At 38.3% G+C, this 27,883-nt stretch overlaps 1 protein-coding gene across 1 annotated transcript in view; it reads left to right on the top strand.

The window, feature by feature from the left end:
• Window positions 1-27,883, top strand: part of LOC149264779 (uncharacterized) — a 275,432-nt gene that overhangs the window by 94,057 nt on the left and 153,492 nt on the right. The window lies entirely within an intron of this gene.

The following is a 27,883-nucleotide window of genomic DNA, read 5'->3' as shown; positions in this document are numbered from 1 at the left end:
TTTTGCAACCATGAGTTATGACCATAGAGGGAACTAAAGAATAACAACATAAGGACATCCTGGTGGACCACTTTCTCCTTTGAAGTATGTGCATTAAATTTTTCCACATGGTCAATTGCGAAGCTTGGGTCACCATCAAATACAAGCATCCCACATAGCATCCTTCCCGCGACATGATTAGGATGTCCAAGGATGCTAGCAATGTCCAAAGCGGGAAATTTATGAAAGAATGACAGCCTATTTGAGGTATACATGAAACATATGTAGGAGTTGCTAGGGTGAAATTAAAGATGCCTAGAAAAATGCTTGCTTCACCCTACAAGCATCGACCTTAAAGTTCAATGAAGAACTAGGGCTTCGTTCTTCCAATGGAGTCGCTGATAATGATATGTCAATATGTCGTACGAGGAACAAAACACACGTCTTGTGTCCCTGACAACGACACCAAAAATGTTACCACTAAAACCAACAGGGGACCTAAAGGGGTTCTTAAGAGGGCAACTACTAGGTTAAGGGCAATGGTGGAGGCTCTTAATGGACTTTCACCGATGGGAGGAGTTCCGATAGTGTAGGGATCACTTTTAAAGTATATGTCAATGGATAGGTGAGAAGTGACCTTGAAAACCCTTTCCCAAGGATGGAGTGAAGAATGGAACTTGCTTGCTCTTTAAGTAAGGGACTTGGTCCACCAGGGGTAAGGTGTGAGGATTGGAGAGTTGAGGGAGAAAGGATAGGCTTATAAACAAGGTTCTCAATCCCTATAATCATTGGGAAACTTGGATTCCCAAATGGTCCTTGACAAATAATCTTTATTGAGAAGTGGGACCACACGGGGCCAAGTGAACCCAACCCAGGTTTGGGGATGGGGCTAGACTTGGGGAAGAAGGGGAAAATGGTAAAAAGAGGGTTAAAATGATCACCCCTTCAAGGGACCAGTGCCTAATTCACTTGGGGATAATGGAGTCAAGGATGATGATGAGTAAGAACTTGGTTTCTTGATCAAGAAGGCCTAGAAAGTCAGCCTCATCCAATGTTGAGACAAAGAAAAGAAAAGTGACCTTCAAGTGTTTATACTTCAAAGCAAACGATGCAAGCTTATCGAGACAAATAATGTCTAGGACATTTCATTCATATAACATTGGCCCATACATTAAATTAGCTAAAACATGCTCAATTCCACATTTCAATCATGCAGCAACTAGCCCTAATTTTAGCAGTATGCAACAACAAGAATAATAACATCAAAATTTACTTACAACATTATAGAGTATATCCAACCATCATTTTGTTTACAAGACAAATCTCCAAGGCAAGATAAATAGCGCAAATCCATACGTCAAAATTCATCCATCTCCAAAAAATATCCTCCAAGTAAAAAATGTGAAGTTCTCTATATTAGAGAGAACCCAAGTCAAGTCATGATACAAAGGAATGTATCTAACATCAATATATAGCCTCCTAAGGAATTCGAGTTAGCCTATGGGCCTACATTAGCCCCTAATGATAAAATAATGTGCAAATAAAACACCTATTGGTGAAAAGCCCACCAAACTAGCTCATAAGTGTAAAAATAAGCCTCACAAGGGGCCAAATAATAATATGTGCATGTCTTAGGGCCCTCCAAAGGCATAATAATATCCATAAGTGCCATATTGAGGAATAAATTCCTCAGAATATGATGGACAAGTGGGTGGCCCCTTGTTCTCCAATTAGTAGACCTGTGGTGCTCCCAGTGGGTCTGAGGGCACATAAATGACACCATGGGTCTCCATATGAATCAGAGATGCCTGTAGATCCTTTGCAAGGGTCCAAGTGGTGGAATGAATGCTTCCATGACATCGTACTAGTCCTAGGACACCTATCAAGAGTGTGGGGCTCTTATGGGGGCCTGCTGGGCATAATGTACCAAGCATATCACCATCATCCCAAAAGTGGATGGCTAGTAATCGCTGAGCATCCATGAAAATCTGGGGAGTACTTTTTGCTGCTGTGGAGGCCAATGGCTCTTTATGCACACCTTACATGTGCCAATGTAGACCTCTGGGGTTAGGATCCCATATAGGGAGACCAAACCCAAATAGAAACCACCTATAATCCTGCATAAGATCCAATGTGTCCCCTAGGATTCCAGTACAACCAATCATTAAAATAATTGGGTAAACGAGCTTACAAATCGTGGATAACAATGTGGGCACTTTATAATGGCATGCCCTTCCGTGGTGGGCTTCGACATGTGCTAGTGTCTCCAAGCTCCAAAGGGGGTTAGCCAAGTACCTTATTAGGTGGTTTCAACCCTTAAAGGGGTTAGTATGTCCAAGGTACCTCCCTCTAATGGGGGTGACAAGTGACAAATAAGTGGAATGGAATAGGGAATGAGAGGGGCAATCCTGGGCCACATAGTGGGGCATAGGGGTAGCTAAATAAGGGGAAGCCCACACCTGGGTATGTAATGTATAGGAGGGAACAATCGTGGTACATGAGGTGCCCTGACCTTGATTTTTCCACTCTTCTTTATATACCTTTTGCCTTTTATGAATTTTCTTTAATTAACTGCTCAGGGCTCAAAGGACAAGAGCATGATGTGTAAGATATAGCAATGATTACCCCATTTTAGGTAGGGCGGTTCATTGCCCTCCAGGGGTTGGGACAATCATGGGTTCCTGAATGATAGAGGAGGCTCATCTAGGGCCTATGGAACTAGGGTGATGGCCATGGATTGGGTAGAGCTCATGCAATGGCTTTTGCCCACGTGATAATTATTTTTGTCTCGACCATATTTTGCATTTTGTGGTACAATTTCCTGTTAAATGTGGCCCATTGTGCTTTTCACCTTTTCTTTTAATTGCTTCAACCTCTGGGGCATCATTCTAGGCCTGATCCAAGGTGGGGGCAAGGGGATAGGGAGGCTAGCCCTGTGTGGACCCAAAATGGGAATGTGGACCTAGGTGGGAGAAAAGATGAATGGGGGTATAGTGAGTGGAAAGGGAGTAATATGTGCAAGTAAAGGAGCGGGACAACACACCCAAAGTTGGGGTTTCCCAAGTAGTACCACCCTAGAACCAAATGGTCAATAAAGGAGATCCCACAGGACTAAGATCCAAGGGTAACAACCAAAAGAGATAAAGGGGACAAGAGCACAAACTAAGCCCACTCTTTTCGCCAAATCCCCCATCAATCCATACACAAAAGTATCCATGATAAGTAAACCCAATTCTCAATTACCAAATGATAAGATATACCTTTAGATTCGGGAGGCCCAACTTTAAACATACAATCAATACATGTGGGTGAGGGACCACATGGCTGACTCTGCTCATCTGGTAGAGAAATGGCACAACGAGCTGTGGGCCGCCAGTTGAGGCTCATCATGGAGAAAAATGTCTCTTGGGGATATCACACACAAAGTGGTGGGTAACAGGTCCAAAACCACAAACTCAGCCACAAAACCCCAGGGATTTTCCACTCGGAAATACCTTTTGAGCTACCAAATTTCAACATTTAAGATGTGATCATTAGTGCATTATTTTGTTTGGAGATTGCCACTCTCTTGTTTTTGATGCTCTCATTGGGATTTGTTTGTCAATATTGATTCTATCTGTTCTATGGAAACTCAAGTGCACGTTTGTTTTTCCTTAGGATTCTAGTTCTTTGTTACTCTTTAGTTTTATGTGGAGAGATGAGGTTTGACATTATCTTTTGGTGAAGGGAGATATGGCGATCAAAGATGTCCCATGTTTGGATCCCATAGAGTATTCTTCTTTTATTTACACTTTTGTTGCTATGAGGAATGTCTTCTAAAATTCATTGTATACTACAGTTTTTTTGCAATATTTATTGTATTTTTTTTGTTAATATAAGTTATATCTTTATAAAAAAATATTCGCATAATCATAAAAAGAACCCAATACATAATAATACATAAGTTTAATTAGGTATAAATGTAACCTAAATATATGCCATGAATAGCAATGGTTGTAAATTGATCAACGAGACTTGTTACTTGGTTATTATAAGTCAGCTTGTCACGCGTCATATATATAGGTGTTACATGAGCTAGATTAAACATTGCTCCTAACCTTCATAGGACCACTAGGACCGTCCACTATACACCATGTGACCAAGTAAACATTACATGCCAACACCTCCCTTAATATAAACTTGGGAACTATGTCTTAAAATGGCCAAATAAACATTAAACTAACATCCCCCATTAGTGCTTACATTAGGCAAGGAATACAAGTTGACCAATTATGACAGTAACTTGATCATGAATAATCTACATGCAAGCTATCAATCGCAAGTTCTTCAAAATTTAGCCCCAACAGACCCCCAAATCCTTCACATGAACTTCTTTGGAACTAATGAAGTAGAGAACATTTCCAGAAACAAGCTTTTTCATGAGTGATCGAAATTTGGGAATTTAATCCCACAATACCATTAAAGAACAATCTCAAAGAAGTGACAATAATAATGGAAAGAAGCATGTTGATGCCGAGAGTGTTTTGATGAAGATGCTTTTTTGGACAAGTGTTCCAAACATCACATGCAACATGCTGAAAAGTTGGTTGTTTTATTTTGAAAGTGTCTTTTGCCATGCACACATGCAAAAAAGAAGCAACAAAGAAAAATTCCCATAGAAAAATGGCAAAAAGAGACAATTTTTATGGTCTATCAATTGTTAGAATGAGTCATATATGGTAAGGACTTTATGGTTGTACAATGAAGAAAACTAGATGATAAGAGGCCCTCAAAGGAGGGATGAAATGTTTCCATGACCAATCATGAATACAACCATACATAGTTTTGATAGTTGTCAGTTATCCAAAAGTTTGACATGAATTCTTTTTAACTATTAATTTATAAGAAGAGTTGCTTTCATACTAATAAGTGTGGTAACACAAATGCATATACATGGATGCAAAGTGAAAAATCCTTATATCACTATTATTAGTATGTTGATATTGTTGTGATTTGGATGGTGAAGAATTCAATTAATATCTATAATAGTAAAATTAGAGGCTATAGGATTTGGTTCTTGTGAGTCAGTTGTAGACAAAATAGGTGGTGAATATTCTAGTTCCTGCAAATCAATAGTAGTAGAAGAATCAAACTCACATATGGTGATGTAGGCTCAAAATATGCAAGGCTTGTTCTTCTTAGTCTCATCTTAGGCTCAATAGGTATGATAATACCATATTCTGTTTGCAAAGTCCACGTACTGTGTAAGCCATTTTTTGAAATAATTTGGAGCATGGCTCTTGTATGCTTTTCATAATCAAGAGAAGATTTCTCATGAATAGCTAGTGATGCATGGGAAGAAAAAGCAAAGGATTTGTGTATTAAAGAAAATTATCTTCTTGTTATTTTTCAAGTAATTCTTCCTTCTCCTCTAATTCACCATTGCTAAGATGCTTGTGGGGTGGCAAGCCAGTGCAAAAAGAAAGAAGCCTTTATGAGAAATATTGAATATCCTCTTACAAATAGTCAAGTACTTCTTCCATCTCCCAGAGTCATCAATGGGTGTTTGAAAGCTAATTTTCAAGGTACTTTTCTTTGTATTAATACTAAATGTCTAGTTTTTAGGTTGTTCATAATAGTTTTCATGAATCACAAGGAAAATAAAATACTTGTACAAAGTTCTGATCGAGGTGTCATAGTGTCTGGATGGACTTTTTCATCTTGGTCAATTGTTGAAGTAGGACATGATGCTTATTCTTGAAATCATGATACTCATCAAAGAGTTTGACATTGTCATTCAACAATGAAAACTTCCTCATAGAGCTTCAAATTAGTATCTTGGAATTGTCCTCTTGATCTTGATATTAGTTTCATGTAATGAAAAGAACGATGATAATGGGTATCAATATTTTGTAGTGAAATAACTTCATTGTGAAGTTGGACATTAGTATCCTGCAATCAATCAACTGATTCATGAAGCTTGGTCTTAGTATCTTGCAATGAAGTAGCTTCATCACAATGTCGGGTATTAGAATCTTGCAAAAGGGCAACTTATTCACGAAGACAAGTAATAGTATCATTCAATGAAGAAACTTTATTCTTACATAGTTTTTGGAGCAATTCTTTTTTCATCATGGTGTTTTTGAAGGTGCAATTCCATCTTCGTCAAGATCATCTGTTATAGGAGAAAATATGTGGTATGCAACTTTTCAGCAAGTCATAGATTGTTTTAGTAGGGGCATAGAGTGTAAATGCTAGTGTGAAAGCGCAAAGGAAAATGTATGTTTTTCCCCTCTAAAAGTAATGCACTAGCAAAGGATAAAAGGGAAACTTTAGGGCACTGCCACCCCATTTTGAGGATGGTGTTGAGTGTAAAATGACTGAAATAGATTTAGTGGATCTAACCTCATGGAAATGAAACCATAGGCTCGCACAATACTATGGATTATTAGCAAAGTCTTGGAAACAATGGTGCCAACGAATTGAGCTAATCCTCAAGGCCAACTGTCAAAACTAATTATCCCCTTCCTCAAGGAATAAATTTTGATCTCAGTTTAGAAAAGTCACCTTTACTTTTTATTTTTGACTTCACCTTTTTAATTTTTAACTTTCACTTTTTTCATATATGTCCTCCTTTGTTTGCTTTAGCATTATGGTAGAATGGAGGGATTGAACCTTGGTCTATTCTCTTCTATTAAAAGACTCTTACCAAATCTCCTAGAGGAGGTCTTAGGAAACTAAACAAAAAATATACCTTTTGACTCTTCTTCTTTAAAACTCAAAACCAAAGAAAATATATGCAAAACTTTGACTTAGGAGTTTGGTTTGTTGTAGGAGGGATAAGAGTTCTTGGATGCTTTGGATTGAGTGCTTTGAAGCTTGTAGTCCCGCTTGCTTTAACTTGTATAAGCTCGTGTAGATGGTGGCTTGATTTCTGTGGGAGAGGGCACCATTTTTCACTAGCTAGATTGACCATACTACTTCCAATGCTATTGCTCAGTTTTCTCATTTAGTAATTTCATTCCAAGTTTTTAGGGTGTTTTTTAATTTTGGGCCTTCCTAGGGAGTTTGTTGAGTGAATACTTGATTGGCTATAGACCAAAACTCTTGTGTGAAGTGGCAATTGAGAAAATGTTATTGATGGTTTCTAAGTAGTTCTTGCAATGAGGACAATGGTTTGGACCCTCCCATCCCCTCCATTGTAAGTTGTTCCAGGATATTCAATGTTTTGTAGAGCTAGCTAGGTGAAAATGTCATCTTTGGAGGAGCATCCACCTTCCATGTTTTCTTCCACCTCTGACGTGGCTCTCCTTGAACTTCCTCCAAGAAAATTTCTAAATATCCCAACTTGACTTTGCATGTTCCATAGGGGAATCATCCCCCCTCCCCCCCCAATCATAGAAATATATCCTCCTACAATTGAATTTCCCGACAATTGTGAGTTGAGCTATGAAATGCTTCCATCTTTTTCCTTAACCCCATATAATCCTATGTTGTATGAAAAATACCAAGTTGGATCTAGAGCAAGGCGAACCATGAGTCCAATAATTTGATCCAAGATGGTGAGATGTCTATTCATAAGGGCTTCTTGCAGTGGTATGGGTACCATATATGCTGATGCTTTGCTTTCCCATTCAATGCCAAAATAAAACTTGGATCCATCACCATTTTTGTTCAATAGGTAATTGATGATTATGGGGAAAGATGTGATTATGGATTTACTAAAATTTGATTTGCCTCCTAACTTCCTTTTTTGGGCGCCTTACTCACTCGTCCTTCATCATTGGTGTTATGTACTTGACTTCTAATATCTCTTGCGAAAGACCATTATTTGCCATAAGCATACATGTCTGTTTAATGCCCAATGCCTTGGAAATTTTTTAGAGCGTCCCATGTCTTGGGCTTATAGAGCTTCTCCTGTGAGACTAGTGGTAGTCCTTTGGTTTCTTTGTTTCTATTCATGGAGAGTTAAAGAATTGCAACCAAACTTTGTTGAGGATATGTTTGTGAATATTGGTTAAGAAGAGTTGCTATACAAGGGTTGCTTGTAGCACACATTTGATTCGAATTATTCTTTCAATCGAGAATATCCACATTTGGTTCAATTATTGATGCAAAATTTGATCCTTTTCACGATCCATAACCAATCATTAACTTTATAATTGTTTGGCTTGAGTTGGAAGCCCCAGTTAATGAGGGGACTTTCAAACTTTTAGAATTCAAATGGTAGAAACTTTATGATAATTTCCTTGTGTCTTTATGGGACTAGATTGAATCTTAAAGTCATTAAAACATAAAAGGTGGACCATATTCAATGTTTAAGCCATGTAAAAATATCACACAAAGTATCTTCTTCAAACTTCACACTAGCTTAAGACATTATGCATGTTTCCAAGCTTAGGCATGGGAGGATCATCAAATGCCCACATTAGGTGCTTGCAAACCCACATAGAGGAATATTACCTAGGTTGAACCTTCAATCAATAGGTGTAGGTGATAAATGGTATGGGTTTGGTTGTATTCCATGAAAGGTTTCATATTCTTATATTAGGTTATGCAAGACTATTATCCATGATCTCCTTTGTGGAGGGTGCACTTGCATTTACTTGAGTTACCTTGTCCTTGGCACTGTTTTTTTACCCTTTACTTAGCTATTTTCTTTGTTTTGATTTGGCTTGCTTAGCAAGCTTTCATTAATTTCATTTAAGACTCTTTTTAGGATGAGGCAATTCATTGCTCGTCAGAATCGACATGTTTTGACAAGTCCCTTTTATTTTGATAGGCATGATAAACATGTGACTAGGGTGATGGCCTCACATGAGCAAGTAGAGCTCAAATTAAATTGGCTTTTAATCATGATTCATGCCTTGCCATTTTTTTGCATTTTGACATTTGGATATTGGCACATGCTTTTAACTTTCTTTCTTTTTGCAGCTACATCAACCTCTAAGAAATTTCCAAGCCGTTCTTCTCATAGGACGAGGCAAATAGGGAACAAGTTTGAGCGATTGAAAACAACCAAACAAAAGAAGAGACAACAGATCAAGGAAAAATGGCAAGTGTAAAGTACTGGAGGATATGGACACACTACCTTTATCAAGGCTTCATGCCTCTCTTGAATAGTGAAAGAAAACCCCCAAACGGCACATTTGACAAGGAGGAAAGGATGACCACTAAGGTGAAATATAATAACAAGTATAACTTCCAAGCATCATGATCAATTCTCTGTTTTGAACCCATGATCTCTACTTAAATGCCTAAAACATCAAATATAAGCCCTTATTATGAAATAAGGCTAATGTACCTCATGGTCACTGACCTACCTTCCTCTGGTGAGCAATCAAGTAAAATGGATGAATTGACCAATGAGTGAGCGAGAGGCATTTGAGAAGCTTCTATTTGTTAATCATATTAGGCTGCTGGCCGAAAGTTTGCATCTTAAGAGAAAATTTCTCCAATGGTAATTGTTGGAGGAAAGTTTTGGGGCAGTTTTGGTTGTGCGTGCGCAGGCAAAGTAAGTAGAAACCGCACCCTGGAACATTGCGTGGACATAGCTGAGCGCGCAACAACACATAGTGGAGAACTGCGCAGTCGACAATGATGCAGAGGAGAAGCGACTAGGCGGGAAATTTCCAAAATTTGAATTTCAAATGCCCGCGTTTTAAGTTAGTCCAGTTTTAGTAAACAACAATTTCACTATCCACAGTATGAGTTTTATTAGTAGTATTTCCCAGTGTTGAAAATATCGGTATCGGCAAAATATCGGCGAGGGTCCAGAAAATATCTTATCGGCAATATCGGCGAAAATATCGGCAAAATATCGGCAAGGCAAGCATAAAAAATAATTTTTTCAAATTTTTAAATATAGCGAATATTTTGCCGATATTTTCAAAATATCGCGATATATTGACGATATTTTGCGATATTTGCCGATATTTTGAAAATATCGCGATATTATCAAAACATAAAATATCGCGATATTTTCTCGGCGATATATCGTTTTGCCGAAAATATCGCGATATTTTCGAATATTGCCGATATTATCAACAGTGGTATTTCCCATGGAAAATTCATGCATGTAATTTTGTGTAAGTCGACAAAAGCCAACAAGATTAGTGTTCTGTTTTCTTTATGCTATGTTCTAATGACCCACCTACAATTACAATTACAAACAAAGGGGCATCCATATGATCGCTACATATGCATGGGCCCTCATGTATTGCACTAGTATACATACTGGCTAATACTGGAAAATGTCTAAATTAGGGTAATGAATTGATTATCGAAAAAAATTCCTATCTCACCGGAATATAATGAGTATATCAAGTTAGGTATTTGATATGTATACCACCCTTATGTACATATATATGATAATCCTTAATTAAAAGAAACTTATAATTTAATTTACACATTATATTTGATTTGAAATAAATAAAATAATAATATAATTTAATTAAAATTATAAATAAATAAATTAATTTAATTAAAAATTAATTAATAAAATAATGTAACCTTAACTAAACTAATTAAAGTAATCCTACGTAGCATACTTTTTAAAAGGTGAACCTACTCAATAAAATCTCATGAAAATCAAATAAGGTTCAAGGGCATGTAAAGTTCCACGTAATAGAGACAGAGACACTGAGACAGGAAAGGGAAGAAAGGCGGTGGTTCAGAGAAATATAAGGAGAAGGGGATGCTACTGAGAGGGGATCTTTTGCCTTTGGATTGGAAGTACAAGAAAGAGGATTTTTTCCAACACAGAGTTACAGAGAGAGTGAGGATCACAGAGCCTTGATTGTTCTTGATGCTTTTGGGCATGAGGGCCAGAGTACTGAAATTTTGAAGTATTCTGGAGCTGGGTACCAAGGTTGTGCCCAATTTGGCAGGGAGTTTTTAGTTATTTTGGTAACGGGAGCAAATTTGGAGCTACAACAGTTCAGGATCGACTTCAAACACGGAAACTAGGTATGTATGAGTGAATTAAATTGATAAACTCTTGTTTAAATTACAACCGTTAAAACCTGGTAGGATTTAGGGAATTAATTCTGGCTAGGTCATTACAGTTTTGAGGTTATGTTCCTGTTACTGTGGATTGGTCAGTTAGTTAGCTAATCAGTGAGTTGATTGGTGGGTAACTCTGGGTATTGGCAAAATTTGTGACTCTGTAATGCTGTAATGTTGAAGTAGGCTAGTGAGTTGAGAGGAATCCTGTGCTAAGGGCAGATGAAATACATTTGGAACCATTTCAGTAATAAGAAGGATGAGCAGAGTTTTGTATAACTATGTTCTATGTTTGCATGATGATCCCTTTTATGTTTAGTGTTTATCTGTGGTACTATTGGTTGAATGAATATAATGTTTTGCTAAGGGTAATTGGTGCAACCCCTCTTCTTCTTTATTTTTGCTGTTGATAATGGTTTATATTTTCTATTGATATTTGTGATTGGTGTTTATATGTAACCTTGGATTTAGACATGGTAGAACGATGGCCCAGGGCAGATTCCCATTCCCCTTCAAGTTGCAGAAACCTGGTTCTTGCAACTCCCCCATAGGTGTCTCGGGTGAGACCTTGCCTGTTCCACAAGTGTTGTCGCAAGGGTTGGTACCCAATAGGGATTTTGGTGGTTGCAACGCGCACAACAACTCGGGTCGAAAACAAATGAGTGCCAACAAATGGTTTAGTTGCCAGGATATGTGGTTTGTGATTGAAGGGGATGTGGAACCCTACCAGAGAAGAAATTGGTAGGCAGTTTGAAACCAAGTTGGAAGAATTTGCTGTTGACGAAATTGGGGGCCGTAGGATTAGTGTCAATAAGTGGCTGGAGAGATATATGTTTATAGAAGATCTCTAGGAAATCTTCTTTTGTGAATTTCCAAAGTTGCTTGGAGATTGGATTTAAAAGCTCAACAATCAGAGCAAGCATTAGAGGTTGGATGAACCTAGAAGTTGGACTCCTGAGTGAGTTTGGAGACCACGAGGGATAACCAAATTACTCTGGTTGTTGATTTTTGGTTTGAGAGTGTGATTGGAGGGTACATTACAAAGTTTGCTGTTGAATCTATTATCTCATATATGACTACTGAACGAAAATTTTTGGGAGGCCCACGAGAATGGTTTATTCGGGTGTTATTGACTTTTGTGAAAATGTTGTTGTGTGACAAAGGTGTACTGATGTTGGAATCTGACACCATGAACAACTAAATCCCTCATGCGATAAGGGCGAGCTGGGTGATGGGTGGGGAATAATTTGAGGAAACAACACTAGGATGCAGGCGTAACAAAATGTATAGGACGAAGGATGTGCGAAAGATCAGTGATCAACATTGTAGAAAGGGTATGCCAAGGAAGTCAATTGAATAGCATGTGGAAGGAGTAGTATGATGGAGCTTGAGGCTGGTGTGTTGCACACTGGTAGAAAGTTTCGAGATGGAAGTGATAAAGGAGAGAGGCCTACATCAGTGCCTCCAGTTGGTCGAAGTCCAAGGGAAATAGTGAGAGGTCATAGGAGAAGTAGTGGAGATTAGAGGAGTCTAGATTGAGCGCGCATTGGTATATCACGCGTAGAAGGAGAGAGAGGCAAGCTTCGTAGCCTAGGCCAATAATAACACAGAATGTGCATCTCGAGGATCCTGCTCAGAGTACGCCTTGTGTTGAACCCATGACCCCATGTGCACCCATTTACATAGAGGTAAGTTCTCCTTGTAGCGTGCTGCATATTGTGTTTAGTCAAGGAAGTGGAGGGAGTGAACATAGTAGCCATAGTCAAACTAGTCAATTAGGAGGGACTGGATCATAATGGATAGTAGTTGTGTCTAGTGGAACATCGTTAGGAGTTTGTAGACATAGAAAAATGGTGGACACTTTGAAGCTACCAGTTTTTCATGGTGCTGGGAACGAGGACCTTGAACAACACTTGTTTGTTTGTGAGACAGTTTGGGATGCTAATAATGTCTGGGATGAAAATGCTGAGATTGTACAATTGGGAACTACTTTTAGAGATCATGCATTAGCTTGGAACATGAAATACAAGAGTAATGTTCCACCTGCACAACCAAGGTCATTGTAGGCAAGCGATGATGAAAGAGTTCCATAGGCCTAAGTCTACATCCCAGTGCATAATCGAGTTTAAGGAGATCAAATAGAAGCTAGACGAATCTATTTGGGACTATGACCAGTGGTTTAAAGTGTTGTTGGGAAAGTTGGCGTTTGAGATCCTTGACGAGCAACACAAAGAATGGTTGATTGTGGGGGCACTGTCTTGCATTTGTGTACCGCTAATTCAGCAGGATATTTGGACCCATTCAGAAGCCCTAGAGAGAGCACTAAAATTAGAAGCATCCCTAGCATTCGCAGTAGCAGGAGAGAATGCTAGTATAGCTCAACTCTAGTCATAGATGGCGACGCTTACTGTTCAGTTATGGGATTTGGCGAAGGGGAAAGGAATGCACATAGAGGTTTGGTGCACAATTTGTCGAAAAGGACACCAAAGGAACAATGCCTTGTATTGATGGAATATATGGCGATTGGTGCACCTAATCCGATGGCACAAAGAAGAGGCTTATCGTGTGAAATTTGTAGGGTGTGGGGTCATACACTCACAACTTGCCCAATGATGTAGAAGTACGAGACTTCTACTAGGACTTTGTTTTGTAACCTCTACAAGTCTATTGGTCACAACATTCATCATTGCAACTTTTTAGAGCTGATCCACGATCACACCATGGATACTAATAGGGTGTTGGAGGGACAAGATGGCATGGCACAAAACTATAATCAGCCTGGTAGAGGCTAGGGTTTGATGGGCAAAGGACTTGGAGGATTTGCAGGACTTGGATGAAGACGAGCAGTGTTTGGATGAGGAAGGGTACTGATCATCTATTACAATTATGGTCAGCTTGGGCATCTTGCTAGAGACTGCCCTAACCCATGTTTGATTTGCACCTATTGTCGAGCTTTGGATCATGTGATGGAGGATTTTCCTTAGCTACTTGTAAAAATCAAGGAGAAGAAGGGGCGAAACCTGTAGAAAGTGATAGTAGAGTTGCCCCATGATCAATCACAAGTAAAAGTTGTTACACATTGAGGGACTAAGACTGGAGTGGATGTTGCCAAGCAGACGAATACCAACCAACAGTGGGTACGGAAAGTTGTAGACCCACCCCCGAATTTCGATCATCAGAAGGAGAAGGATACCTATAAAGATGTGTGCAGAGACATGATCGCGATAGAATAGGATGCCCTAGAAGATGGTCCATTGCATGATATGCCCTGACTCTGATAAAACCACTACAAAGTGTTCAGAATGCGGAGACAAATCGATTAGAGCCTTTTTGAGGAGTTGCTTGGAGTTGATGCAAGATGATGGAGCTTTGCAGAGGTTGCGCAGGATGATCGACCAATGCGCGAAGGAGCTAGAGAAGGGAGCAATGCAGATACCCATATGTGCAGTCAATAAGGTCGTGCACAAGCAGAGAACCAACAAAGAATTCAAGTTTGGTGTGCAAATAGGAGCTCATGATATGGACAATATTATTCTTGATTTAGGCTCTGATGTTAATATTCTACCAAAGAAGACCTGGGAGATGATGGGGAGACCCAAGTTGACTTGGTTCCCTATCCTGCTTTGGTTGGCGAATCAGTATAGAATTTTTCCTATTGGTTGACTGCCAAATGTGGAGGTAGATATTGATGGGTTACTAGTATCGCTGATTTTGAAGTTACTAAATTTGTTGATGATACTAATCCTTATCCAGCTATGTTAGGAATTGATTGGGCCTTTGATAACCAAGTGATCATTAATTTGAAGAAAAGGCAGATGATTTTCAAGTCTGGGGATGTTAGAGTGATTACACCATTGGTTTGAAGTGAAGGAGATTGGTATGTGGAGCCTGTTCGAGAAGAGATGGATGGAGAGGTATTGGATGAGATTTACATGATCATTGTGTGTAGGGAAGATTATGTCAACTTGATTGCAGATGGTGTGCTGAGTTGGCGCAACACTGGTTCGTGTGCTTCGGATTCTGATGAAGGGCCGGAAAATTTGCAAAACCTACTGCATGAAGTTTCTACCCATCGGTGTGCGCATATCACTCACGTGGTATGACAGATCAACATTGAAGTACAAAATCCCCCCAAAGAGTAGGTACTTACACAAGAGAGAATTCAGAGTGCTAATTCCTTTCCCAGTTGTGCAGATGAGGACAACCTATTGAAGAACATTCCAAAGGTGGAATGATAACAAATCCTTGGGTCTGAGAAGCGGGTTGGGCTTCGTCCTATATTCTTGTTGTCAGGATATAGACTAGTGCACAATGTTTCAAAGGACATGGAAAGTAGCTCGATGGTGAAAAGAGTAGATGACTAGTATGCTAGTTCGACATCTGTAACACAGGAAAAGGGGCGAAGGCAAGTAATTGAGGGAAAGGATGTTGGACCCACTTCCTCTATGAAGGTACTGTTGAAAGAGGATGTAACAAATTCACACTGGATCAATTGGCGCAGGGAATTAGTGATGCAACAGAAGGGAAAGTTTTGAGCCTGAAGATGTATTGTGTCAAGATCCGTTGCAGGGGTAAGCAACACGCAATGTTGGGGGCCACTTTGCTATGACTAAGCATATATAGGATAGTCATAAATGTGATTGTTGGTCACGCCAGTAGAATAATAAACTTAGGTTAATGTGAAGGGATGCCTCCCTAAGAGTCTAGGGATAATTGAGGGGATCAAGGTACTAGCAGTTGTTCGGATTAACTCATGATAAGATATTTGCAAGGACGGATCATGCATCCAGGCATGCACGTTTATTGCGAGAGTGATGGTGAATGATTTGGTCGTGCAAAACTTAGGATATTGCACTTGAACGAGAACAATATAAATGTGTAGCAAGGAGGGGTCGTAATGCTCATGATAGTTTTGAAAGCTTTGGGTAACAGGTTGGAAGCTTGCAGCTAGATTTGGAAGAAAAGACTTTGAGTGCTAGATAACAAGAGGGTTTGGAAAGCAATTGTAGTCTAGGTTTGTGGGGAAGGCTGCGTGGAGTTCATCGATGCATAGGCCGCAGACTAAGAATGCTTTTGTTCCTTTACAACCTGAGAGCATGCGAGAGGAGTTTGAGATCACAAGAGAAGTGGTAGTCGCCAAAGTTGTTGGGTCATCCCCCCAACCTAAGTTGTGTGGGCCAAGTTGGTACTATACCCACCCTACACACTTGATTCCTGACTAGTGAATCTGCAAAAGGATGCGAAATATCTTGCGGTTGTACTGAATCCCTAAGGGGGTATTGCGGCAGAAAGATATGGTGGAGTGCATAGGGAGAATCAGACAAATCGACCATGATATTGTTGAAGAATGTGTAACAGCCCCGAAATTAAAACATGTAATTAATTAGATTAATCATGCGATTTATAATCAACACACAATTTATCAACTAATTGACATCAAATTTCAATGAATGAGTAGAGACTACTTACCTGTGGCGATGATGTTTCTCATTTGTGATTTCAGGGTTGAACGCTAGTTGAATTCTGCTAACTGCAACAAAGTTTTGGGGACGACTCTCCACCCAACCGTAGGCTTAGTTGCACAAAATCTTGCTACAATTGGCCACCCCCGAGCCCTCAATCAATGTACTACTGCCAGGGAATCCTTTGTCTAACAACACTATTCTCCCAAGAGAATGGATGGTGGAATCATGGAATGCCTCTCATCTTCCTCCCCATCTATTAAATAGAGCAAACATTGGAAGGGGAACCACATGCACACACTCCATGTGTCAACATGCAACTTTACTACTTTCTTGTTTTATTTCTTTTGTTTTTACTTTTTGATAGCTTTACTGATTTTTACTGCTTTCTTGTTTTATTTCTATTTATATTTATTTAGAGCTTTAGTATTGTTATTTATTATTTATTTCCTATTACTATATTATATTATATTATTTATTATTTATTATTAAGGGACATTACATACTCCCCCACTTTAAGGAACTTCGTCCCGAAATTAAGTTGAATTATTAACATTTTATTTTGTTATTTATTACTTCATGTTTTCCCTACACCCTCTGCTGAACTAGTATAACCAGCAGGCATCGAAAGTTTTCACAACACCCGGGAAATCCCAAGGAATCTCTGTCCCTTTTCCCACTTTCGGAACCGGGCATAAGCCTCCCTGGTCTGTATCTTAGTCCAAGGCTGGCCCCAAGGCTCGCGTCTGACTCAGACCTCATCTGTCCCAAGGTAGGCATCCGGTACGGTACTCAACGATTCTGGGCATCTCGCAAGGTTGGCCCACTCCCTCCACAACTCACTAAGGCGCACAACCCCAGGCATCGAAGTCCTTACACCCCCACCAGACTTTGGCATCCAATCCAATAACAAGCACCTAGCCTAGAACATCAGGCACTTGGCCTCCTCAAGATGGTCCCATAGCCCTTCAAGAGCTATCCATCAAGAGCTACACAAGACAAAGGAACCACTGGCATATGTAGTGTTGATTGAGTTTTTCCCCAGCCCATATGGTGTTGCTTATTCTCCCTCGTGCGTATGGGCTCACACGAGATCATCAAATAAACCGGCCCTCTCGGCCCATTTGTGGAGTCCTGTCAATCATCACACCTCAACAAGCAACCAATGTATTAACTATACCATCATAGTATCATAGAAAATAATCCACATGCCAAGTCTTGCATGTCATCAGGAGAACATTCATCATTGTTAATCGCAACATTATGAATAATAATGAACTGCATGCTCATGCAGGTCATAAATTTGTACACAACTATCACATGCTTCACCTCATGAAATACCATCATAAGTCATAACATCAACATATTTGCATCAAAGATATATCATGACTTCACATAATAAATGAACCACATGTCAATATACCTCAACATGACATCATAATCCCTATGCATATCATATTTAGCATATGCATACAACATCATTATCATAACAAAATAGATAAGCACCACATATGCATCATTACTCTCTCGTCAGAATTATGTCATATTACCACATACCATCACACCATGAAACATTATCACAACATTATACTTCACCATTTATATGTTGACATAATAATAACTGGAACCGTAACCTCATAAATAGTACCATAGTGTATCAATAAATTTTTAAACAATATGACTAACCTCATACATAGTACCATAGTGTATCAATAAAATTTTAAATAATATGACTAATTTTCTACATGAATGTTAATTACAAAATTCCAACCACCCACAAAATCATATTTTAAATTAAAAATATATTCATGCAAAAGAAAAAATAATGCAAGAAAATTGATACACTTGAAACCTTTCCTTTTGAATTAATAACCACTATTAAATTTTCAACCTTTCACTTTTGCAATAACCATGATTAAACTTTGACTTATGACTTGTTATACTTAGACTTCCTTAATTCTTAATATGTTTTAGAATGATTAAACCCATTAAATTAACCCTTACCAACTATAAAACTAACTTGAATTTACTTAAAATTATTTAACCATAATACAACCTTTTCTTTAACATTTATAAACTTTAATTTCTACTAATTTGAATAATGTAAGCAACTCCAATTTAATGTATAAATATACCCTGTATGAGGTGACTTTTAATCGATTTATGTTTGTTGTTCACAATACAATGCATTCTCCACACTGATGGGTGGAAAATCAAGTTTCCATTTCCAATATTTTTCATTTTCAGGATGGAGAATTATCTGCAAATTCTTAGCTATGAAACCCTTGCCAAATACTCAGAAGGTGCTTAGAAATCAGGATAATAATTGACAAATCAGAACCTCCAACAAAAGAATTTTAGTGGAAGTGTAAACAAATGTTAAAACCCTTGACAGAATGTCATATGCATAACATGAGGGTTTGATGATAAAAGGGCTTGCGGCCTTCCTGAAATTATGGTTCCAGAGCCTGCGAAACCACAAATTTAGCTTCCAAAAGAATTCTCGGCAAAAGACGAGCCAGATCAGAGGGCAAAATTTAGAAAAAATTATTTGCAAAACCCTGGTTTCTTTGTTTTATGGAGTATTCTAACTAAAACATTGACTTTAAAAAGAAATATTAATTACATATATTCCAATGCAATTTGAGTTTATATAGACAAAGATTTTATTTCTAAAGAACATTAACATTAAATGCTATCTGAATTGGATTATTTATGAACTTGGATATGGCTTAGCAGCTTTTTTCAATTTTCTTGTTTTCATTAAAAAAACTCTCATTGTGGCTTTTTACGATGGTAATAATTATGGTGAACCGTGCTTCTGCCTCTACAGTATTGAGGTAATGGAAAGTATTCAAGTACTAAGTTTTTAGAACAACTATCACTTCATTATTCTAACCAACCATGAAGCATTACAATCATGGTTTTAGATGCTCAATATTCTGGTTAAAATTTGCATGATTACAATCATGGTTTTAGATGTTCAATATTCTGGTTAAAATTTACACGGGATCCTTTACAGTTTTGGTAGTTTCTGCAATATTTTTTTATGATGGTGAAATTTGTATTAATCAACAAAAATTAATTGGACACTGATAAATTGCAGAAGCTTAAACAGTAGGTTTGTAAAACAAATAATTGAAATCAAATTTTCAAGTTAATAAAATATTTAATGTATTTGTATTAATGATCAATTATATTAACTATAACTGCTAAGACTTAATTAACACCCAAATAATTAACTGCTGTGTACTAAATATGAAATAGAAAAGATGAGACGTTTATATGCTAGAAATGGAGCCAGGTATGCTAGAAAGATTGCAACCCGCCCAAATTTGATGATTGGAAGTGCTAGGAAATCATTAGCATTTAGTCCTGATGACCTGTAAGTAACTACTAGCATCTGGAGCATGCCAAAAGATTTGAAGGCATAAGGAAATAATTCGAAGAAAAATGCTGCACCTTGAAACAAAGATTGGGAATTCAAAGAAGAATGACGAACCATGTAAACAGAGATTTGGAATTTAACAGCATATGAGCAATTCCAGCATTAATCAGAATCAACTGCAATTGTAGTGTACTAGATTTGGTTGTGCAAGAATATTCCAAATCAGTAGACTATATGTGCAATTTATCAGAGATTTGGTTGTATGCTCACGATGAAAATTACGCACTAGGTAAAGTGAATACAGCCTCAGAAATTAAATTATAGATTCCAATACTCTGAATAATTTATTTCTCAAAATCGACTTCAAATACTGTAGAGATTTTCGCTCAGAAATGTTGACGGCTTCCCAAAAGAAATCGATAAATTATTTAGATCGATTTTTTTTTTTTTTTTTTCTAACATTAAAATGTCTATAGGCCCTAAGAGTTGAACCTAAGCTTTGATACCATATGTAACAGCCCTGAAATTAAAACATGTAATTAATTATATTAAGCATGCGATTTATAATCAACATGCAATTTATCAACTAATTGACATCAAATTTCAATAAATGAGTAGAGACTACTTACCTGTGGCGATGATGTTTCTCACTTGTGATTTCAGGGTTGAACGCTAGTTGAATTCTACTAACTGCAACAAAGTTTTGGGGACGACTCTCCACCCAACTGTAGGCTCAGTTGCACAAAATTTTGCTACCACTGGCCACCCCCAAGCCCTCAATCAACGTACTACTGCCAGGGAATCCTTTGTCTAACAACACTATTCTCTCAAGAGAATGGATGGTGGAATCATGGAATGATGGAATGCCTCTCATCTTCCTCCCCATCTATTAAATAGAGCAAACATTGGAAGGGGAACCACATGCACACACTCCATGTGTCAACATGCAACTTTACTGCTTTCTTGTTTTATTTCTTTTATTTTTACTTTTTGATAACTTTACTGATTTTTACTGCTTTCTTGTTTTATTTCTATTTATATTTATTTAGAGCTTTAGTATTGTTATTTATTATTTTATTATTATTTATTTACTATTACTATATTATATTATATTATATGATTTATTATTTATTATTTTTATTATTATTTATTATTAAGGGACATTACAGAATGTAACTAGGTTTTGTCTTCATAATTGTACTTGAGTCATAATGAAATATATTTATCAAAAGAAAGAAAAATAATTTTTATTATCAATTAAATTGACTTATTAAAGCATGGGTTTCATGCTTGGGTCAATTGTCATAGGGCAAGCCTCCATTGTATACTTTTAGGATTTTTATAGTCCAAGTTTTGGGTCAATTGTCATAGGAAAAGCCTCCATTGTAGGCTTTTAGGATTTTTAAAGTCCAAGTCAAAATCTATTTTGTTATGTCAAATGCTTCCTCCATCAAGTCACCTTGTTGTCGGCCTCCAAATTAATATTCTACAAGTCAGCTTCTCAAACAAACTCATGTCGGCTCATTTTTAGTGGGAAACAACTATAAATAGGCATGTAGACTTCGCTCAACAAGGAGAGATAAGACACAAGTTTGGTGAATTACAGTGAAGGATAATTCGATGGTGCAAAAGGTCGAAGTGTCATTGCAGGCTCGAAGTCTGGGTTACCACCGCCACAAGACCGAAGTCTAGGTTGCCACCATAGGACCGAAATTCTGGGCTACCACAGAACCAAAGTTTGACACTATAACAGTACCACTACAGGACCGAAGTATATCTCTGTTATAAGATTATTGCAGGACAGAGTTATGATGTGCCACTACATAACTGAAGTGTGACACAAATAAAGTATGATAGAAGAATAATGAGGAATGCTATAGGACTGAGTTATGATGCCGCTACAACATTGAAGTGTGACACAAATAAAGTATGACAAAAGCATAATGAGAAATGCCACAGGACCGAAACCAAAGTAAGCTGCCTCAGGATTGAAGCAAGGTAAGGATGCCACAGGACCGAAGTGTAAGAAGGCTGCCACAGGATCAAAGTGTAAGAAGGCTGCCACAGGATCAAAGTATGGTAAGGATGTCACAGGACCAAAATATGAGAAGGCTACCACAAGGCTTACAACAAGGCTTACAACAAGGCTTATGCAAGCATGAGAAGGCTGTCACAGAATTGAAGCACAAGAAGACCGCGTTTGCAAAGTATTGAAGAACGAAATACTGAATACAAGACTCAGAACTGAAGTATAATCTAACAAGGTTGACTTGATGGATGGAAGAAGTCTTTGGTCTAGGTTATGAGGGTCTTGGTCATCTCAATTTTGTTTTGAATCTACTAAAGGAAGAATTCTTGACTGGGTTTTCCCCTATGTAGGGGTTTTTCCCTAGCTGCGTGCCTACATCTTGTGTCCTCTGTTTATTGATTGACATTAGTCTTGATGATAAGAACAAGATAAATTGAAAGAAGAAAAATAATAATGAAACATCACAAGATAATGTCATAATAAGAGAAATCAATTAATTTGCCACCCTAATGGATTTCTCAACATATATTACATGCCAAAAGTAGTTTCTACAGTCACAAGAGTATTTGTAGAGGTAGGAGACTAATGGCCCTCACGTGGTTGTGCTTGAACTGCAACAATGGGCTTTGGGGTTAGAGAGCCAATATTTTGAATTTATTGGAAAGTTCTCACTTTGGCTCAATATCCTAGCAATTGCCAAGCAATTGCTAAGTTGCATGCATGGGGGTTATCTATGGTTAGATAAGGCCATTGTAATCACTCCACAAGTAATCAAGAAGATCACCGGTTTGCCCATGGAAGGCGAGGATCTTGAACCTCTCTTTGAGGATAAATCTAAGACTTTGGGAGCAAAGTTTTCTAGCAAGTATGGTACGACGAGGGGTAAACAAAGATTTGTAGTTGCGAAGATAAATGACCAAGGTGTTTGATTCGCTACACAAGTATTGGCTTGTAAATTGCTCAGGAAATGCAGGAAGGACGAGGTGTTGACAAGAGTTATTCTGGCAGTGGGTAAGTGTGAGAAGTGTGTAATAATGAACTGTGCTACATTCCTGCTCAATCAATTTGTGGTGGATTGTAAAGTTGTGCAAGATCCAGGCGCAAAATTTGATTATGCTTAGCTACTTATTCTAATTGCTCTTTGCGAGTAGGGGGCACCTTTGTACTTGAAAACTATCAAAGAAACATGACTCCCTATTGAGGTCGTGTGATTTCAACATTTTTGGGCCACAACGATTCCTATGCGGAAGATCGACATTAATGTTACTTTCTTTCTTTATCATGAGATGATTTGTTAGGCCATCAAAGAGAATATGCACATTCCCGTGGAGGTGGTTTGAAAGTATGAGAGCATCGCACAATTTAAGGTTGATACACATCATTTATACATTCAAGCTAAGTGGGATCCGTATAAAGTTTAAACGATGACAAACATGCCATTTCCGACTAACTGATGAAGATGTACAAGAAGAGATCGCTATCTAGGAGGAGTTTTGGAAGTTGCTGTTAGTAGAGGAGCAAGATATTGAGAATTTGGAAAGGAGTGTTGAGCAAGAACTAGAAGGACAACAGGAGCCGCAAGGTGGGACATTTGCCCAAACTCCAAGTCACTCAAAGTAAGACTAGGATAAGGAACCCAAACAATCAGGCACCCCATCAACTAAAACAAGCACCAAAGTAAAAAGAGCTACCAAAACAAGTGTTGGAGAGGGTACATTGCGTGCCAGGAAGAAGCAAATTCACTTGGATTGCTCAAGTGACATCTATGTATGAGGATGATATAGAAAAAAATGTTGAGTAGGTTGATGAGAAGATGAAAGAGGTATTGAGCAGGGTCAATGAATAGACATAGGCAACTTTTGCTGACTTATACAAAATTACATGAATAAATGTTCCATTGGCAACACTACTAGTAAAACTCTTACTATGGGCAGTTAAAGTGTTGTTTACTAAAACTGGACTAACTCAAAATGTGGGCATTTGAAATTCAAATTTTGGCAATTTCCCTTCTAACTGCTTCTCTTTTGCATTGTTGTTGACTGCGCAGTTCTCCACTACGTGCTATTGTTGCGCACTCAGTCATGTCCACGCAATGTTCCAATGTGTGGTTTTTACTTCCTTTGCCTACATACGCACAACCAAAATTGCTCTAGAACTTGCCTCCAACAGATCCCCAACACACACTTGTGGTTCATACTGAGCCACTCAACCAGTCTTTACTAACGAACGTTTCATCTTGATGACATCGTTCAACAAGGTGAAGGCATTGTAGATTTCCTCAACCTGTTGTTCCATCTGAGTGAATTGTGTTTGGAATCTGGATCCTCTCATTAGCTTGTAAGGACATGTCCTCAGAGGTTACCCATTCGCCGTGTCATTGAGGATGGATTTAATCTCTTCATAGGTGGGTCCAGTGGTATTCATAATTCGAAGTGCTTCCTCCTATAACCCTTCTACTTAGCATTCCAACTCCTGATAGGTAATTTTTAATTTTTTAATCTCTTGATTCGACTACAAATTCTAGGTTGCAGCGGTCGTCTGATCATGAAAGGCCAATTGACTCAATTTAGCAAGAAGTTGCGTCATTCTATCTTTTGCGCTATGAACCTGGCAACGTAGATACTTCAACTCTTGATTCTGCACCATAATAGTCCATAAGGCCACGCATTTGACAGATAGAGGTTGACATTGATAAGTCACGGAAAAGTTAAAAGTGGTATAAAGAGGTATTTCAAAAGTTCAAATAAGTAAAGTGTTGAAAATGTAGCAAGCAAGGTCTTCTGGCTTATGCCTTAGCTAGTGTAGACCTCAAATTGTCCTTCTCCCAGTATGAGTGCGAGCTCATGAGTTAGACTTCAGTTAGGATGAGTTATTTCCAGCTTACTGGAATAATCATCAAGTTAGCATGTGTAGAGTTGGAGCTTCAGTTAAGTGGAGTCTTCATTAGCTTGACTACAGAACGAGGTGGCAGTTAGTTGTTGAGTTAGAGCGAGTTAGTCTTCAGCCTTGATTGAAGGGAGAACGAGTTAATACTCCAAGTGTTGATTAGAGAGAGAATCAATTGGACTCTCAGTTAACCCGTCAATCAAAACTCGAGTTGCTAAATTGAGCTAGGCCTCTTGCATGCTTGAATTGGGTCTAGAAAGAGGAGGACGAAGACAAATGAAATTATAAGTTTTGTGCTCAAAGGTTTGTGTGACAAGACAAAGCTCACGACTTTGTGAGAGAGCCTTGATTGTAGAAAGCGCATGAATTGTGTCCTAAGAAATAGGAGGCACAAGTGCGCTAGGATTTAGGAGCTGGTTGTGTGTAGAGAAGAGGAGTTGGGTCCGAAGATTTAGGAGGCATGAAGTGCACAAGGATATAGGGATTTTCCGTATAAAATAGGAGCTGATCTGTGTTAGAGAATAGGGGCTGATTGTTAGTTTTGTAGCATCAGATGGTGTTCTAGTCTCGACAGTTGTCAAAGAGGCTAAGAAACACTAGGACTCCCTAACCCATAAATGTTTAAAGGAAAATCCACCTAGAAGTGCCTTAATTAAGTTAATTGATCAATAATAATTTTTTTCCTAAATCTAACTTAGGGAAAATGATTAATAACAAGAATTAATTGAGGAAGGTCAGATTTCTCTAGAAACTCACACATATCGACTATGAAATAATCTCAACCATTGATTAGGATTTAATATTGGCTGTTGGAGTTCCACAGTGAGATTATAAGAAGAAGTCGATGGGTAGATGGAGGAACACACTTGAGATCAATTTTCCTTGGGCAGTTCGATTTTCCAAAGAGCAACAACAGTTTGTCGGGAGAGTTCGAGCCAGAGAGGGGACGCAGAGATAGAGATGGCCAAAGACACAGTGAGTCTGAAGGAAGTTTTTCCAATTCTGGAGAGTCGGCGATAGGAGGGCCGAGTTTCTGGATGTGCAGTGTTGGCGCAAAAGCTTCATAGGCAGAGTTTGAATTGGCCAGATAGAGGGCTGATTCAGTTGCTGAAGGCCAAGAGAATTTTCAGAAGGGGCCAACGAGTCATTCTTAGAGGCTGGATTGGGCAGATGACTTGATCAATTGCAGTTCCAAGCATAGTGTACAAGTGCCTGTGCAGAGGCTGATGCAGGTGTTTCGTTGAGCCCATTTGGAGCTAATTTTGGTACTGGATTAGTGCCGAGTGAGACAAAAATTGTCTCTCTAATTTTTGTGACTGGTTGTCCTATAGAGGATTGCTAGTTTGGGCATCCAGTTGTACTCATAATTTTCTCACTGTTGCTTAATAATAAAAAGTCTCAGCTACTGCACCGGTTTTCCCACATTGGGTTTTTCCGAGGACATTTGTCCAAAAATAATGGTGTTATATTTCTGTGTGTGCGCGCCAGACTGCTAGTATTTTTCCAGTTTTTAATTTATCTTCTGCAATATTTTTTATTTGTGAAGATTGTAGTGTGATTAAGTCTTTGTTGCCATAGCAATAAACTGCATAATTTATTTACAATTAGAAGAATTAATTCCAGTTGCTGCAATAGAATTTAAGTAGTTGAAATTTTCACTGTGCGCTAGGAAATAGGGACCTAGTGGGGAAGGATTAAGGAGCCTCTAGGGTGCAAAGATCAAGCAAAAGTGAGCAGGTATTGTAGAGCAAGTCAAGGAGATAGCAAAGGAATAATTTTGTGCTAGAGAGTCGAGATCAAGCAGGATCTAGGCCAACCAAGATTAATTGTATCAGCTAAGATTTGTGTGAGAAGCAAAACACTTTCTCAAGAGAGACAAATTGCTTTGTAATAGATCCAAGTGCTCAAGAAGAATCAATAAAATAGGCACATCAAGCAAGCAGGTTTTCCCCGTTGCGTTTCCTGAGAAAACTAAGTTTGTCAATTTGTGCATGTGTTTTTATCTCTGTGTTTTTATTCTGTTGCTTATAAGTTAAGAAGCTCTGTATCTTGGTGAAAGTTAACTAGATTTCAGTTTTCAGTAATTTACTAAGTAGCTGTAGAGTTTCATGGAAATCTAACAAAAATATGTTATAAAAATAATACCTTAGTTATAAGGTACTAAGTTTACGTGAAATATTAAGTAATTTTGACGAAAGCAAAACATAGTCTATTAATGAAGAAAAAGGAAGATTTCCTAAAATGTCAACAAAATATGCTTACATGTTACTTATACTCAAAGGGACACCAGTAGAAAAAGATATCATTATTTCTATTGCTCTTATTACGGATAACAACAATGTCCCATGGGGATATGTCCCCCAGGGTGGGGGGTGCACTCCTTCCCACGCTCTCGGGATAGGGGAACACCTGGGGAAACATTTCTCCATGTATCCCTTTGGGAGAAACTTAGGGTAACACATGGGGACACATTTCCATTATGTGGGGTATGCATTTCCCCAAAAGGGGGACATTTGAGTGCGCGCCCCCCCGGCACAAAAGGGGGACGTCTATGTGCTCCCCCCTAGATTTTTTTATCTAACAACCCATCAAGATAGAAAAAAAATGGATAGAGCTTTGAGGATTCCAAGACCTTGGTAATTAATGGTAATATTAAATTCTTAAAGTAAAGAATAGAAAAGGTAAGATAAAGGAGGATGTTTGAGAATGGTTCCATCCTCATTAGACTACGTATAGAGAAAGTAGAATTTCATTTTCCATTTAGAGTTCAGTAGGCTTAACAATTCTAAGGCTTTCAGGATTGACAAGATTATATCATTTCCATTGGATTGCATAGGGATGAATTTGTATGGGATGAATTGTTATTGTTGGGATTTTATCACTATTATTTTTGTATTTTATAATTTTAGCGGTGGGGACCCCTATGCTAGGTACCTCAAGACCCCCCTATTTTCATAAAATTTTGGTGTGCTCTCACATGTCCCCCTTGTGTGTCTCTTCACTCCCGTGCTCCCTCATCACAGAAACTTGGTGGAACATAGAATAATAATTATATTAGTACCCAATGTGCTAACCAATTAGTGATTTCCGAGTCAAATATAATCAAAAACTTAAATGATAGGCTCGTGGGACAAAAAGAAATATACATAAGTAATT

Source organism: Pinus tabuliformis, chromosome 6 (genome assembly GCF_031772625.1).
Source record: "Pinus tabuliformis cultivar Carrire ecotype Pingquan chromosome 6, CPIR1, whole genome shotgun sequence".
Lineage (NCBI taxonomy): Eukaryota > Viridiplantae > Streptophyta > Pinopsida > Pinales > Pinaceae > Pinus > Pinus tabuliformis.
This window is presented reverse-complemented; position numbering and strand designations above follow the sequence as displayed.